General features: G+C 48.7%; 1 protein-coding gene across 11 annotated transcripts in view; it reads left to right on the top strand.

Annotated features, from left to right (window-relative positions):
• The first annotated feature begins 464 nt into the window (after window positions 1-464).
• The window catches only part of LOC105429776 (uncharacterized), a 47,779-nt gene continuing 30,913 nt past the window's right edge, over window positions 465-17,330 (top strand). The window contains exons 1-3 of one of the 11 annotated variants that reach the window (XR_016137923.1): window positions 465-790; window positions 2,582-3,278; window positions 3,754-3,932. The gene's annotated coding sequence lies outside the window, so the exon portion shown is untranslated. Of the gene's footprint in view, window positions 3,279-3,753; window positions 3,933-5,629; window positions 5,642-17,330 lie in introns of those variants that run through there. The other 10 variants (XR_016137929.1, XR_016137925.1, XR_016137921.1 and 7 more) reach the window with 10 other exon arrangements.

The raw sequence follows: 17,330 nt of genomic DNA, 5'->3' as shown, positions 1-17,330 counted from the left end.
CAATGACGATGATGACGACCGGAGACCGCGTCGAGAACTAGGATGCGACAAGTGCGTTGGATGAATAAAAAAAACCGTGGGTCGACGCATGTATAAATATACGTATTCCGAATGCACCAAACGCTTTCCTGAAATCTCAAGAGATCGGGCGGAAAACTTCGTAGCCTGCGCTACGAGCTCGAAGAATTTTTCTCTTTCTCTCCATCTTTGTAACCCTCTCTCTTTCTCTCTTTCCGCACGTTTGTCCTCCCTGCCCTTCCCCCTTCTACCTCGCCGTTGCCACTCATTCGTCTCTCTTTCTCTATCGCGCGCACGCTCGTTCTCATTCCGTCTCTTTTCATCTCCTCCACACGGCAAAACGGGATTCTTTCCTTCTCCGGTCCGCCGTTCTCTCCGTACACCCATGAGTGTGGTAAGATCGCCTGGCGTCCGTGAGAGCCTCGAGATGCGACGTTGCCGCGTACAGCCGATGCGCCACGTTGCCGCACGAGCTCGGCTCAGCTCGGCTCGGCTCGGCTCGGCTCGGCTCAGTTCGGCGCGGCATGGCGCGGCGCGGCGCGGCTCGTCGCGTCGCATCGCACCGTCCCGTTTCCGCGCGCGCTCGCTCGCTCGGTCTCTCTCGGACTTTCTTCTCTCTGCGGCGGCCGGGATCAACCGTACACCTTCCCTCCCCCGCCGCGGCGCGTCGCGCATCCCCACTGCCGAAGCGTCCACCGCGTCCCGCCGCGCCTCGCCTGCCCGCGAGGCAACCAGCCTGCTTGCTTGCCTGCGTGCTCTCGACGTCAATGCCGTACGTGGTGATCCTACGTGCCCGTACCGAATGACGCGAAAATTCATGAGCTAAGTCTGTCGATATATATACCCCCGCGTCCCACCTTCCCCGAATCTCGTGAATTCCATTTGATTTACGTCGGAATATCACGTTGCATAATCCCTGTCGAAATTCAAGTGCGTCCAGTCTTCAAGGTGAAATGAATACGAATGTCGAATCGTACGAATGTCGAAATAATTTACGATACATTTATCCAACAGTCATGTCTCGATCGATGGAGTTGAATTCATCCGAAGATTTTTATAGTTTTAAGAGTAGATGACTCATTAAAGATGTATCAATAGTGTTTATATTCTATGTATAGATATAAACAAGGAATAGATTCGCCTAAAATAGAAGTTTTGAATAGAACTTGACTGCTGTGTCGTTCAAATTTTGTCACGGGACGAACACAGACGGGTTTTAATAGTCGCGTTCGTGAAAGAGAAACAGCAAAGACTAAACGTAGTCATGCTTGCAATGAACATGTCGCTTTCTCGGCGCATTATTCGCACGAGTCGTCTGTTCTTCGATTGTTAAACGTGCGTCTGACGACCGATAAAATTCACGATATATCAGGCAACGACTCTCCTTTTGAGCGCAAAAGCGCGTCGCCACACCGAATCGTATGCGGATGCAGCAGCCGCTTGAAAATTGAACAAAACAGACGAATCAATCCATCTCTCTTTCTTTCGCGTGTGCGCGCAGCGTGGAAATCAAGATTCGAGTCTCGCGTCGAGGACGCGGGAGCGGCGGTCCCTTTGTGCGTTTTGTTACGTGCGAGGAGAACGAGCGCGTTCGGCGAACCGAAAATAACAGAAAATGGAAGCCCGAGTGAAAGTATAAGTCAAAGGACGGGGAGGCGCGCCATCGATGGAATTTTGACAAACAGTGCGACTATGCGTTCGCGATAGCTATCGCGTGATTGTCGAAAAATCGACGGCGCCGAGAGTCAGGGAATCCCGGTACCTCTTTTCCCCCGACATATCGATTTCCTCGAATGTACGCATCTCGTAACAAGTTTAAGCCAGACGACGGCATCGCTCTCTGGATCTCGCGCGGCAGCGGCATTTGAGTCTATCCGCTTTAAGTCGGGAATCTTTCAGGATGTAGCGGAGCGCTTTGCTCGTAACCATCGCTGTGCCGCCGGTGCAAAACAGCGAGCGATACGGGAATCGTACGCGAGTTTTAAGATGAGATTAGATCGTCTTATCGAACGAAAATGTTGTCGTTTGAGATCGATTCGAGATGGGAAACTCGCGAATTTTCTCGCGCGGGAGCGCCTCGATGAAAATCAAGGTGGAATCGACCACGGTGGCCCTCGCGGCATCACCAGCGAGAGCCGGTCCTGAGCTAATGCAGTCCCCTCCCCGCTTCGCTGCTCGCCCCACCGACGCGCGCGACGCTGCTACGTCGCTCGTTCGTTCGTTTGTCGTTCGTTCGTTCGTTCGCTCGTTCGTTCGTTCGTTCGTTCGTTCGTTCGCTCGCTCGCTCGCTCGCTCGCTCCCTCGCTCGCTCGCTCGCCCGTTCGCTTGTTCGTTCGCTCACTCGCTCGCTCGGTCGTTCTCGACTATCCCTCCCCCACGCCCATCGCGCGTCTCCCCGCTTGTCCCCCCGCGCGTCCGCTGCGCCGCTCTCGTCCGGCCGCTCCCCGCGCCCTCCGCGCGGCGGCCCGTTACCCTCACCCCGCGGCCGCTGCCCGCCCCGGACGCCCTCCTATCTTCCCGCGCCCGCCGCCTCACCCGTGATTCCGCCTTGCCTGCCTGCCAGCCTGCCGTCCGTCCTTACGTCCGTCCGTCCGCCGTTTGGATCTATGGTTGTGTGCGGTGGATTTCGTGACGTTAACCTGGCGGCCCTGAAAACGCCGTGTGGACCGGCTGCGCCGATTTTCGTGCCGCAGCAGCGAGACACCGTGTCGTCGGGTCGCGAGTGCGCGAGAACGCGAGTGTTTTTTAATCGCGGTGACTCGCCGCCGTTGTTGCTGTCGCCGCCGCCGCCGCCACCGCCGTCGCAGCCGCAGCCGCAGCCGCAGCCGTCGTCACCGTCGTCGTGGTGCTGGTTGCTGTTGCTCGCTAACGCTGGTGCTGCAGGCGAACGGCCTTCCGCCGGGAAATACATTATACCGAGGGAATAGAGCTCGCCGCGGGTAAGCTTCTCGGGAAGATTGAATGTGTGTGCGGGTAGGAACGGCGAGGGATCCTCGTCGTCGTCGTCATCGTCGCCGTCGTCCGTCAACGTCAACGTCAACCTCGTCAGTCTCGTCACTATCATCGTCGTTGTCATCATCGTCGTCGTGGCTATCGTCCTCGCCGTAACTGTTGCCGTTGCCGTCGGTAATGTCCTCTCGCGAGCGTGCCGCGTCGCGAGAAGTGCGGGAGGCCTCGTAACAGCTTCTCCACGACGAAATTAAGCTGGAGGATCCATAAGAAAGAAGAGCGACTCCGAAACGTCATGCTCCTTTTGTGAAGTCTATCGCTCCTTCTTCGTTTCTCTTTGTCCTTGCACTTATCCGTCTCTTTCCCTCTCACTCATTGGCTCTCTCTCTCTCTCTCTCTCACTCACTCACTCACTCATGCTATTCTCTCTCTTTTTCTTTCGCTCGCTCGCGCGCGCGCGCGCGCCTCCGGTTCTCATTCTCTCTTTTAGGCAATCACGCGAGTGTGCGTAATCTCTCATTTTCTTTCTCACGCGTATCCACGCACCCACCCACCCACCCACCCACACACACACACACACACACACACACACACACACACACACACAACGTGAAATACACGCCACGAATACATTCTCTCTCTTTCTCTCTCTTTCTCTATCTCTCTCTCTCTCTCTCTCTCATCCTCTACCCAATCCGTTCTTTCTCTTCCTCACTCCCGCGTTCTCTCTATCTCTCTCAGGCTTGCTCTCTCGATCTCTATTTATCCCGTTTATTCTCCGTTCAGGATAAAACGGGATAAGGATTTAATAGGAAAGGAAGAAAAAGAGGAGCGATCTCTCGCCACGACGATGACGATGACGACAACGTGAAACGACGGTCGTCTCGGATCGCACTCTTGCGTCCGAAAGTACAATACTCCCGAATGTATATTCATCATCGTGATGTAGTGTCGCCGTGCAGTGTGTAATAACATATATAGTGAAATAACGCGCTTTTCTTAACATCGTCGCGGCCTTTAAAGAACGCTGTGCGACGCTGTGCGCCGCTTCGCGTCGCGTCGCATCACGTCGCGTTACGCCGCGCTGCAGTGTGACCGCGTTTGCCACGACCGACCGTTCGTGTGCACGTTGCGTGTTCATATTCTAATCTTTATCGTACGTGCTCATTCGTTCGTTCGTACGTTCGTTCGCTCGCTCGCTCGCTCGCTCGCTCGCTTGTTCGTTCGTTCGTTCGTTTGTTCGTTTGTTCGCTCGTCCGTTCGTTCGCTCGCTCTCTTCCGTCGTTCGACCATTCGACCGTCCATCTGCTCGTTTGTTTCTTCGTTCTCCCGTTCCTCTCGTCGATCTCGAATTCGCTATCGTTTGGGGCATCGGGAATCGTACGCGTCGTGTTTATTACGACGCGCTGATGCGCCCAAAGGTGCCGTAAAGATTACCGACCGAGTGCACGCTATCACGCCCGTGGCCCGTTCCTCCAACGTGATGCATCGTCGAGCAAGCTGGTGCCGGTGCCCCTTCACCCTCGTGATGCTCGGCCCCGCGCTTTCGTGCCCGTACCCTGTCGTGGTTGTGTGCCCGCCGCTCGTCCGCCCGTCGACGACGGAGTCATCATCATCGCCATCACCGTCATCATCAACGTCATCCTCGTCGTCGTCGTCATTATCGTCCCGTCGCCGCTCTCTGTGTTCTCAGTGATGATGATACTACGTGTGACCGACGCTGTGGCCCGACCTTAACGCGGATCCCCGTCGCATCTTTGTGCCCGGGGTCCGGCACAGTGGCGAGGCGCTCGACGCCCCCCAAAGTGCCGCCGCGGTGTTTCGAGAGAGAGTCTCGAAAATAACGGGCCTATTAATAGGGAATATCTCGGCACGGCGGACACGCTTCGCGTGTGAACTTGAAGATAGCGAAGGTGGAGGCTGGGACGAGTCGAGCGCGGCCAAACCGACCGACCGACCGACGTTCTCTACGTACGTATATCACGAGTTTTATGGTGCCCCTGAGATGCACGGATCCAGCGGGGAGGCGAGGCGAGGCGAGGATGGAAACCAGCGGAGAGTCAACCTTACTCGAGGTTTCTCTCTTTCTCTCTCTCTCTGAAAGAACGGTACTGTGTGCTGCCCGCGATAGGGAGAGATATGTTCATTTTAAAGAGGAAGAAACGACTCCCTTTCGAGGAAACGCGATAACGTGGCTGGTAACCGTCGCTATCCGATTCGCTTCTCTCCTGGATTCGTGGAAGCCGAGGTGTGAAAATTGACGCGCCGGAACCGACGCTTGCCCGTCACCGAAGCGACGGTACGCGTCGCCGGGGCGACACTCAAGATTAGCTCGTATCCTTCCCCGAGGGATTCGGACTTGCTAATGACGTGCGACCGATGCACGATGGGACAGTGTATCGGATATACGAGGGAAAATGTGCTCAAATTGATTCGCAGGATTGAGACAGTCGAGAATTTTCGTATGGCGCAAGCTACAGGCTCGCGGCAACGCGAAGCTCCACGTCTCTCAAGTCTCTAAATTTACTCGGAAATTTTTTACTCGGCGATCAACATTTCCGCGTAACATCGCCTTCCAATCGTTTGCGTCGAAGCGAGTGACAGATAAAATGTGTGCAGATTTCCCGGAAGGATACAACGGATCTTAACTTTACGTGATTGCGCCGATATGTGGGTTCGCATCAACTTGAGGCTGTGTTAAAACGTCTTTTCTGTTTCTAGTTTTAGAAATTTCCACGTAGTTTCGTGCTCGACATCTAAAGCTTGTTTACAATTTTTTTAATCCCGAAAGTATTTTGATTTGTGATATGAAGTTGACGAACTCTGATTGTCGGTGTTATCTATGGTGGCTCGATTGTGATTAGTCCGTGCCAGAGGTGCAACAGGCATTTGACAATATTTGTTAAACAACGCGGAGTGATGATACGTGGAAGTGAAAAAAAGTGTCACAACTCCCGAAAGTCGATATTCCGAAAGCCCCTACAAGCTCACAAACGATAGACGAAGTTTCGCTCTGTGTCTTCTGTGACGTCAAAATTTCTTAAATCGCGTTTCGAGGTATCTCGCTTTTGTACATTTTAATTTTCAAGGATATTCGGTTTCGAGGTTGAAGGAGCTAAATAAAAAAAAAAAAGAACCCACGATTTTTATCACTTCTCCCGTTTTTCTTTCAAATTGCGGCTTCCGTTTCGAGACTCGAACTTTGATTTTACTTTCGGTATCCGAGAAACCCGAAACTCGTGGAGTTGTGACGTTTTTTTTTCGCTCGCCCATCGCGAAGTTGCAGTTCGGTCTTTTCGATCTTTCATAACCAGCACGAACGGGCCGCCGATGGCTTATGATTTTCTTGCACGCTGTTGCTAATTTAAACGCTGGCGTTCGCTGCCAAGCACACACGACGACGAGAGTCGACGCCGCGTCGCCCGCGCTCGCCGCGCCGCTTTTGCGACATTGATTCGATTGCATTGTTCCTTGCGTATCGCTCATTATGCAGTCCGCAGAGTTATCAATCATTCGTTATTTCGGCCTGTGGTTCATTACTCGGTGGATCGAAAGTGAAAGTGGCGCGAGTCGGAAACAATCGGGCGCGCGCGGGCCGACCGATACAGCACAAACAAATTATCAATGACTTCGGCCCCTGGATTTGACAACGCACCGCTCTCGTTTCGAGACAGAGATTCTCCTCCCCTTTTTTTTCCTTTCACATCGGTTATTTTATCGCGCTAGCGCAGACCCTAGCGTCGTCCCTTCGTCCATATTTCGCACATTCGTCTCCCCTCCCCTTCCCCCACGTTCCTTTTTCTTCCTCCTAAGCACGAACGCGTACTTTGTTTTAAGCGTAAAAAAAGGGTCAAGTGCCTAAAGGGAAGGGAACTTTTGCGAATAGTTATCGCGTTCTTTCCAGGTCCGGTTATATCTTTCTTTTGCTCTTTCTCCGCGCTCGAAATGGAGCTAATGAATAAACGTTCGTTATTCGAGGGAAACGGAGAGGGGGGAGGGGGGTGGGGAGGAGGGGAGAGGGGAAAAAAAAGAGGAGAAAAACGCAACAAAATGGAGAAAGTGTGGTTGGAAACAAAGACCTTGTCGGTTAATTTCAGCACGGCGCCTTATCTCGCCGAGAATTCAGTCTAATCGTCGAGATACCTAATTAGTTTATTGTTTTGTCGCAAATAGAAGGAGGAGCGACTACGATTCTCGGCGACATGTTGTCAGCACGCACGTTGAATCTCGCGATCGCAATCTTGCCCTCGCCGCAAACTTGAGAGTCGCAAACTCGAGTTCGGCGGGAGAGGGAGGAGGGGAAGGCGGTCTCGGACGATGGTTTCGCCGATATTAGTTCACGCGCGGCAAATTCCAACGTTATAACGAGCGATGTTGCAGCGTGTCGCAGCGTTCCATCTTATCGAATCGAACAGCGCGAGGAGGTCGATACCGCCGTCGTCGAATTGTCGCCGACGGCAATCGAAAGATAAAGGCAAAGCGCGCCTCCGTCTCGTGAGTGTTGCTCGTTTGAAAATACATTTGCCCCGACGACAAATGTATACCTCGTCGTCGGTTCTCGCCTGATAAAAATTCCGCCGGAGAGAGTTACCGCTCTCGCGAGATTTTAATCCTCGATATTGAATTTTTTTTTTTTTTTTTTTTTTGCCGACTAAGATTCAATCGCTCTTTACGGAGAAGTCTATTTTAGAAATTATAATTTGTCGATATCGACAAATTTCCTTTCCGACGCAGTAACGGATACGTTTCACAAGAGCAAGTACAAATTGGTACGTTTGAGATTATCCGATTTTAAGAGGGAACATTTTTCATCGGCGAATTTCTGTTTACGTAAGCAGTCGAGGATCTTCTTTCTCGCGAATCTTATAACATTTTTGCCGAAAATTATATTCCTCTCTCTCGCGCCGAAAAACTTTCGACGACGTTTGTCTCGTCATGCCTTAAATGCCGGTTCCTCGTGTACGCTAATGAACGTCTCGACATTGAAGGAATCAACATTCTACTCGCTTTGGCCTTTAGCGTCCGCTAGGCCGAGAGAAAGTGCGCGACATTTGATACACCCTGTATACGTTGGCCAGCTCGAAACGACCTTACGAGATGGCCGCCGCCGTCGCCACTGCCGCGCGCGAAACATTCTTAGCCTCCGTGACTCGTGCTCTATTAGGAAAGCTCTAATTCCACGATATCACTGAATAATGTGTCGAGTACCTTGCGATATCCAGATTTCTGAATATTTAATTTTGCACACGTGGGCGTGTCCTACGCGATTCGAGTTGCTACATATCGGTTATATAACGTCGAAACGGGATTATTCTCCTAATTATTATTCTCCTAATTAATAAGACATATTTATACTGAATATTAATAAATGTAATTAGTCACATTAGCATAGTTCTTTTTAACATTGATAAATTAATTCAATACTAAAGTTCTATCCTTTTTTCTTCTTTTTTTTTTTTTTTTTTTTTTTTTTATCATTTAGCTATTCACAAATATTACACAATATGTTATATGTTTCTTTCGTATATTATGTCACGTTTTAATCCCTCGCCTAAATCCTTTTCCTGTTATCCAGAAAGTAATGTTCAATGTACTTATGGCGGCTCGCGCAGAGCCGGCTTTTCATGGACCTTTGCCTATTCATTTGGAAGTCTCGCGCTGCACAAAGGTACACTCTCGTTATCAGGGAAAAGATAAATAGAAAAAGGATTCGCCCGTAATCAGTATACCCGATACGGAGAATACGCGAGAAGCGATTTAATTTCGAGTGTACACGCCCACCATTACGTAAGTCCGCAACGACGATCGAGCACCTTATCGGTTATCTGCCGCGTACTTGGATCGAGAAAAACAACGCGCGCGCGCGCGCGCGCGCGGGGGGCTGTCGATTCTCGCGTGGAAACGTCGCACGCTTGTTTTCGGGGCCGAACTCGATCGAAAACTTTTTCGGTTACGCCGCGAGAAGTTGTTGTATATATATATCGCGCGAGCGAGTTATTAGACTTTTTAACCATGCCGTGCCTCGCGAGTAAACGGTAAACACCCGAGATTTCTCGGCGGCGAGAATACTAGCCGTTCGTATTTATATTCGGGCCTGGTTATTCGCCCTGCTCTCTCTCGCGTTACTCCGACGATTTGCACCGAGCACAATTGCGCGAGATTGCGCAAGGGGGTGACGAGGGGATGGATTTCGCGTAATTCTTGTAATTTGTAGACAAAGATTCGTCGCGACTCCCCGCGACGATCGATAAACGCGAACACATTTGCGACCCCCGCGAGGCCTACGGTTGTAAATTCTCGTTCGTAAGATTATATAAAATAACCAAATCGGCGATTCTGCGCGGATGTTCGTTAACCATTCGCGACGCTATCGGAAGCCAGAGGATATTTCGCAAGGCTTCGCGTGCTCGCCTCATTACGGAGGGCCGTTGCATGAACAAACTATCAGTTTTATCGTACGTATAAATTTCGAATAATCCCCCTCCCCCTCACCTCCCCTTCTTCTCTTCTCTCTTTCTCTCTCCTCTTCTCTTTCTCGTGTCAGGCCTAGCCTTTCGATAGGAGGACAATTACGTAATTCATGTTGTCGCGTAATGACACGCCTCGGTCTATCTACCGCTCGCTTTCCTCTGTTCCCGAAAGGACAAACAACTTCCCCCCCCCCCTCCCCGCCATCGTTCGCACGCGTTTCCGGTCCGAGCTCGAAATCGTTACAATTTCGGTGACTTTAATTCCCGATGGCGATCCCGCGGATAAGGCGAAATTGACTTTGCGTCAATCGTTACGGTTCCGTCGTTCTTCACGCGGATGGATTTTAGCCGAGAGATAAACCCGTCGCTGAAATTGTATCGACTTTGAATTCCGGCTCCCTCCCCTACTTTCCTTTTTTTTTTTAATTTCAGTTAATAATTAGAATAAAAAGTACGCTTTTCCCGCTAATACAATACGGGAAGCATCAATGGGAAGTACTGTAACCGCAAGACTGCAAATTTTCAATAGAATTATTCGCACAAAAGAATTTTTTTTCGAAAGCCTCTGCTTTACCAGTGCGATGCGAAATGTGAAATAAATATAAAAGGGATTATACATAGGAATTATGTGCAGTTGTAATATTTTTTTTCGGGGTATATATGATCGAAACAAAAAATTGTCATTACTTTGCGAATCAAAACTGACAACACACGCGTCTTAAAAAATTATGTTTCAAATTTTCGGACACCAGATAGTATATCAGGAGGGTCTCGGAAAGGGTTAGAGTAACGCGTATCACGAAAACTGAGCACGGCCAGCCAACGGCGTTTGTTCCTGCGTTGCCAGATCTACCTGTATCTTCTGTTCGAGAGAGAGAGAGAGAGAGAGAGAGAGAGAGAGAGAGAGAGAGAGAGAGAGGGCGCTTGGCAACGCCGCACCCCCGAAAGCATTACGGCATTTCGCTGAAACGCGCGATTTTTCGCGATGTATAGTCATATTCGTAACTCGACGATAAGAGATGGTTAATTATTTAGTTAACACATTAATACAAGTTAATGCATAATAATCTACAATAATATATGCGTCGCGCGCACAGTTTTTATATATATATATATATATATATATATATATATATTATTTTTCTCCTGATGCGTAAAAATATTATTATTATTACATTCAACAATTTATATAATGTCAAACATTAGGCTTTACTTAAATTATATTATCTCTATGTTATTAGAGTTCGATGTAATTTTACGATTAAACGTTAATTTCCGGAGATGGATATTTTTCTAAAGTTTACGGATCGCAAATTCCATTGGCTCGCGTTGTGCAACTCGCCTAACTTAACATCGGTAGATTTAAAAGTGTAATTTGGTATTTTGTCGAAGAGAAAGGCGAGACGCAGCTCCGAGATATCGGACGGGTAGTAAATCCGCATTTGCGTAGATTCGCATCGATCCCCCGTCGAACTTGCTACTTTGCGACGTTACTTTATTCCGAAGCCAAAGCCATTAACGATTTCCTGTTCGGCGAAAAATATATATCGGAAGATATGACGTTCTCGTTTATCAGACTTTTGCGTCGTCATGCGTGACTCAGATGGTAAGCATCAAAAAGTTCACACACACAACGACGAATAAGAAGATCAGCTCGGGCTTTAGCAAATAATAAAGTCGGAGCTGTCGCAATTAGCGATAGTGCCGACTACCGCCACCGATGTAGTATCAATCTTTCTGCAAGTACCGCGGAAAAACTAGCGAATCATCAAAAATCACCCCTCTCTCCTTCCTTCCCCCGCGGCATTTCTTCTCTCCTATCTCATTTCTTACTTTTCTTGACTGAGCGAAAATTCAACGTTGTTTTGACGCGCCGCCTGTTTTCCCCCGAGATCAAAGTCGATTCGAAATTATCACGCGTGCACGCTGTTGACTACGTCACGCAAATCTTTCGTCCGATAGTTCGTGGAATTTCATCAGATATCGATTGATCTCGGCGATTCTCGCGCAGGTTTTCGGTCCGAGATTGAAACGGAATGTTGGACGAGAGACGCGAGAAGGAGAGGGGGTACTCCGGCTAGGGCAGGTGTTCCTCGAATGAAAAGTTGCTCTCGTCGCTCGTATACATGGGAAAACTGGCGAGCCAACCGGCGCACCGAAGAAAACCCGACGGATTATCGTCGGACTCGCGTCGGGTTTTCTTCAAACGCGGCCGACTAGTTTGGCCCCGTTCCATGCACAGGCGCGCGCAAACACACACACACACACACACGCGCGCGCGCGCGCGCAGGAACAAGCACTTGCGGTATCATCCATAGCTGCTCTACGCATACAGTCATCGGTCTGATGATGTACGTGCAATGTACATCCGTCGCGATGCAGAAAGCTAGCGGAAACCACGCACTGGAACGTCTGATTAATCAAAATTAGTAAATACCGGGATGAATATCTACTACTTGAAAAAATCTGGAAAATCTGGAGATTCTCAGGAAATTTATGCTTATTCATTTATGCCCTGAAAACTCAGAGAATTCTCAGGGAATTTTATCGAAAATCTTAGGGAACTTTTTTTGAAATTGCTTTTGTTAACGTTTTGTTTTTATATTATTATTAATTGGGAATTTATCGATCGAATTGTTAACCTATTTACTCTAAATATTGGAGCACCACGACTAATCCAATATTCAGTACTGGAGACGACGATTTTGTGAAAATTCTATGCAATGTAAAATACTTAATTTTTTTAGAGTTCTTACAGTTTCTTTCGAAATTTTTTAAATCGAATTACTGAAACTCAGATAATTATTTTATTTGACGATTTATAAATCTTTAATGAATAGAAAATATTAAGGCCTGCACAATAAATATATATTCATTCGTAAGATACATTTAAAGATAATTTTATTTTATTTAGAATTTTTAACTAATTGTTTTGAAAATCAGAAAATTCGCAGGGAATGTTTTTCGAGTTTTTTGAATAAACATGATTCATACGCAAATGGACGATCAGAGGAATGTTTGCAATTCAATATTATCACGATTAAGCGGCTACGCAAATTCGATCATTTTTCTGTAGCCTCTTATTTCTCGATGTTAATCGTTCCGATAGTTAAACGTTACGTTAAAGTCCCATCCGAGTGACGTCCGTTGGAAATCGCATCGGGAATATTAATTCGCGAAATGCCGCACTCGAGGCCTTTTCACGGGGAATCTCGCGTTTGTAATTTCTCGTCTCGTGCAAGTCGAAGTGCGCGCCGAGTTCTGCCGTTGATTTTCGTTGGTAGGCACTAATTCCCTCACTCGTGCCTTTTGCAGAATCCGGGGCCGCGCAAAATTTATTTATTAACGAGTCGGAGCGGCGTGATGTAAGCGACGGACGGTACTGCATGCAATCGCGACGTCCTTCATTACGAGCTCCATTTTGTTTGTCGCGAATTGAATTCTTTTGTGTCACTCACAGACGTCGTCTCCTCTCGGTGGAGAGGAGTCTATTCTATCACTTTTTAACGCTTTCATTCGCGCAGCGCACGGTCACATTGCGCCGCTATTAAAAAAAAAGTTTGACATGAAATAATGACTGCTGCTTTTAACATTTTACCCCTTCCTTTTTCCTCCCATTCTTGCCCAAATATCCCGATGTTACTTGTTTCAGCAAGTTTCGTTAAAGAAAATTGTGTATATTAGTGCTGACGCCGTAGTGACGAGTTCATTAACTTGGACTTCATTACAGCCCGTGTTACTCATGCAAAATTAACCTTCTAATGCGACCTCGAAGTAACATGCTGTACTTTGTTCGTCACGTTCTTTAGGCTGTTTGGGCTGTCGTCACGTTAATTGATTTCATTGAAACGTTCAGTCGTTCCGTTTCTGAGTCTTGCGTTTTTAAATATCGGAGTCGAGCGCCTTCGGTATTATTTTGTAAATACTCTCGGTGATCTCATTTCGTAGCGTAAATCGGAGACTGGCTCGGAAAATGTACCGGAAGTAAGCTCGCTCGAAAATAACACGGCCTATCGGAGTGAAGGCTATAGTTCGTTGACTTATTCAGAGCCGCCACGACGACGTCGCGTCACCTGAAATCGATATCGCGCCCGATATTTCTCGCTCTCGCTGGATACAAGCGCGATAACGAATGCTAACGATATTCGCAATGTGCAACATGGATTTTGTAAAAATCAAACGGGACGTCTCATAAAAAATTAAAAACGGAGAGAGAGAGAGAGAGAGAGAGAGAGAGAGAGAGAGAGAGAGAGAGAGAGAGAGAGAGAGAGATAAAACGCTTTTTACAATCTAGCCGTTATAATCTCCGCGATGTACATTTTATTTCCGTAATTAATACGACGACATATAACAAATATTTTTTCCAGATTTTACGTGAGTTGCAGCAACAACTATTTGTATAAGCATTCGGCAGATGTATTTTGCAAACAGGACATTTCATTCAAAGACGCGATGTCCGATCAGACTTTCTAACTCAATGTAAATGATTGAATAAAAAATTAAATTCTATCCAGTTTAGGAGTTGTCGCGTCTAGGCATTAGACTGTGTAGCGACTGTGCAAACTAATTCGTATGCACGCGACATTGATCGGCTCAGGGACGCGCATGAGTGTTAATAGTCTTATTTTTCCTTAATGAGTGTTAACGTGCCGTTAGGCCGCGATACGCCACGCCGAGTATTTATATATCGTTACGTCTTCTTCAATGAAGGCTGTTTGAAACGATGGAACACTCGAGATCCGGCTACAGACGCAGACGTTGCAACTAATTAAACAGCGCGCGTCACCCTACGAATTGTGCTCGAGCGGGAGACCTTTTAGACCTTAAAACGACCTTACATTTACGTTTACATTTTCAATTTTGTATCGAAATTTCGTCAAAAATATCTGTCGGGTTCTCCACGACGACTCTTTTCCGTTAAATCCCGTCTGCATCATCTCGCTCATCCGTCTAGGATTAATTCTGAGCGGTATTATCGACAACGTGTCGCGCCAAATTGACAGAATCGTGACTCCGAAGCGCGTTGCAAACGGGCGAAATGGTCACGTGCGAATTAACGTCGACGGTCGTGGTGGCGGCGAGGGACCTTATATCTTCGGATCTTACATCTTTATCATGGCGCGGCTGGAGGCGAGCACCTTTTTCGCACGTCGAAGAGTTGACACGATCTCGCGTGTTCTCTCTCTCTCTCTCTCTCTCTCTCTCTCTTTCTCTCTCTCAGATTCGGTCCGGTTCGGTTCGGTTCGCTCCGCTCCGCTCCGACCGCTCTCGGCTCTTGGCCCGACTTTGAATCACGACGACGGCCGCATGACGACGGCAGAGAGCTATCGACCGTTCTGGGTTTCGCGAGATAATAATAACCCCGGTGGAAATATATTTGGCGACGAGGGGGACGTGTACCTTCTAAAAATCACCGTTCACGCGCGGCGACGGCGACGGCGACGGCGGCGTGATGCCGCGCCGCGAAAAACGCATCCGCGCGGCCACAAAGTCGGCCATGCATCGACGGTCTTCCCCTCCCGTTTATATACGCGCCGCTCGTTAAAATGCCGGCTCGTTTTCTTATTTGTTAAAATTCGCCAACGGATGTGGAAACGGAACGGCATCGATCTTCGTCGAGATTTCGGGATGCATCTTTATTATGGGTTTATTATTTCTTTATCGGATTATTTTTATAAATTGCACTCTTGCCCCCCCCTCCTCCCCCCGAAATGAACACATCATGAAAAGTGGCTTGTGTGTGAAATCTGATGTTTACAAATTTAACGATTTCCGATTTTATTCCTTATTATAAATGCCAAGAAATTAAGGAATCGTATCATCATTTATCGCTCGTATCATCAGTTATTCCGAAAGAAAAGAATGATATTTTAAGTATATTGAAGAAAAGAAAGATATATGTCATTCGAAATCTGGCATTAGAGTTTTTTGTGTGTCATTTGCCCCAACGTAAAACTTGGCAAATTTCTAATAGTAATAAGTCAAGTAAATTGGTGACAAAAAATGATGTAGCTATCGACGTTTTATTTGCGATACGTATCAATGAAAAATATAACAAGCGGATGTTACATACGCGTAACGATAATCTCGCGTGACACAAAATATAGCAAAAAAAATGTGAAGAATTGATATACACATATTCCGGGGAAATGTAAAATTATATATAAATGTTCCGTCTAGAATTCTCTATTGCGTCTTATAAATCGGTGAGCTTACGCTCTAAACTCTTTGACAATGCTTGTTGAGAGTTAAAGAGGAAAAAGATGAGAAAAAGATGAGAACCGTGCTGGACGGGGCGTTGCACCAGCCAGCTTCTGGGAGCGGCTATGACGGCGGCAATGAAGACAGGAGAACATCGTTTATTTTGACTTGGCGCATCAGCGAGCGCCGGCCGAACCGAACGTTGTCTGTCGTCCGTATACGATGTTCGATGAGGCTTACGCATACAGGGTGGTCCATTTAAACATCAGTGACAATCGAATCTCGTCTCTGAGAAAAGATGTGCGTGGGTAGAAATTCTTGAGCGTGAGACTTTTCTGTTGGCGAGAAAGATTAATTTCAAAAATCGGAGTAATGCTAATAATGTCTCCTTCGATGTGAAATAAATCTGATATTCGTTTTTCGCGAGCCGCAGCCGATTGGCAGAGGGTTTAATAATAGAGCCAATATAGGATTCTACGTGAATCTACGAATGTCAGATTATAACCGGTTAAAATTGAATGTCAGTCGAGTGCCGGAGCGGCGGGGAGGAGTGGGGAGGGGAGGGAACGCCGGGAGAGTCGCGAGGTAGAATATCGCTGTCATATCCGAGACGTAACAAGATTCGGAAGCTCGCGGAATGAATAATTGCTGGTCGTGTGTTGGAGTCGTCGCGCGAGGTCACCAACCAACCAACCAACCGACCAACCGACCGACCGACCGACGCTGATTTACGGGGTTCGAATCACACACAGACACACACAGGCGCACAGCCACACGGACACGCGTGCAGTAAGAGTAAAGTACGCAAGCGGAACGGCCCTTTCGGTTTTTATAACCTCCAGCAGGTGGGGCGTTTTAATCGATAACGGCGAGAGGAGTATCTTGCGCGGTGGAGGCGGCGGTGGCGATGGCGATGGCGATGGCGATGGCGATGGCGATGGCGATGGCGATGGCGATGGCGATGGCGATGGCGATGGCGATGGCGATGGCGATGGCGATGGCGATGGCGATGGCGATGGCGATGGCGATGGCGATGGCGATGGCGATGGCGATGGCGATGGCGATGGCGATGGCGATGGCGATGGCGGATGGCGGTTGGCGATGGCGGGTGGCGGTGGCGGTGAGGTGAGCGGTGGCGGTGAGCAGGTGGCGTGCGGTGGCGGTGGCGGCTGGCGGTGGCGGTGGCGGGAGTGCGGTGGCTGGCGGTGACGTGGCAGCGCGGGGCGGCGGCGTGGGCGGCGTGCGACGGCGACGGCGACGGCGACGGGACGGCGTGCGGTGGTGGCGATGGCAAAAATCCGTTTCCGGGTTTAAAGTAGCGCAAGAGCGCGTCCCTGCTTTTTTTCATGTCGCCCCCTTCTCGCCCCGCCCCGCCTTACTCCGCTGTGTGCCGCGCGCTCTCACTCTGGTAATACGCGAGAACGGTACCTTTATTTTTTCCTACGATCGCTTTCCCCGCGAGATTTACCGTCGTCTCTAGCATGAGCTCGTGCTTTGAGAAAGTCGATACCACTAAGCACGAACGACGTTGTCTTCCTTGTCGTCGTCGTCGTCGTCGTCCGTCGTCGTCGTCGGTCGTCGTCGTCGTCGTCGTCGTCTCAGTCGTCATCGTCGTTGTCGTCGTCGTGTGTCGTTGTCGTTGTCGTTGTCGTCTTTAATCATGTCGTCGTCTTGATCGTCGTCGTCGTCGTC

The sequence above is a fragment of the Pogonomyrmex barbatus genome, unplaced genomic scaffold (assembly GCF_055798465.1).
Source record: "Pogonomyrmex barbatus isolate J1 unplaced genomic scaffold, ASM5579846v1 scaffold10, whole genome shotgun sequence".
Taxonomy (NCBI): domain Eukaryota; kingdom Metazoa; phylum Arthropoda; class Insecta; order Hymenoptera; family Formicidae; genus Pogonomyrmex; species Pogonomyrmex barbatus.
The sequence above is the reverse complement of the archived record's forward strand: the minus strand, read 5'-3'. Positions and strand labels throughout refer to the sequence as shown.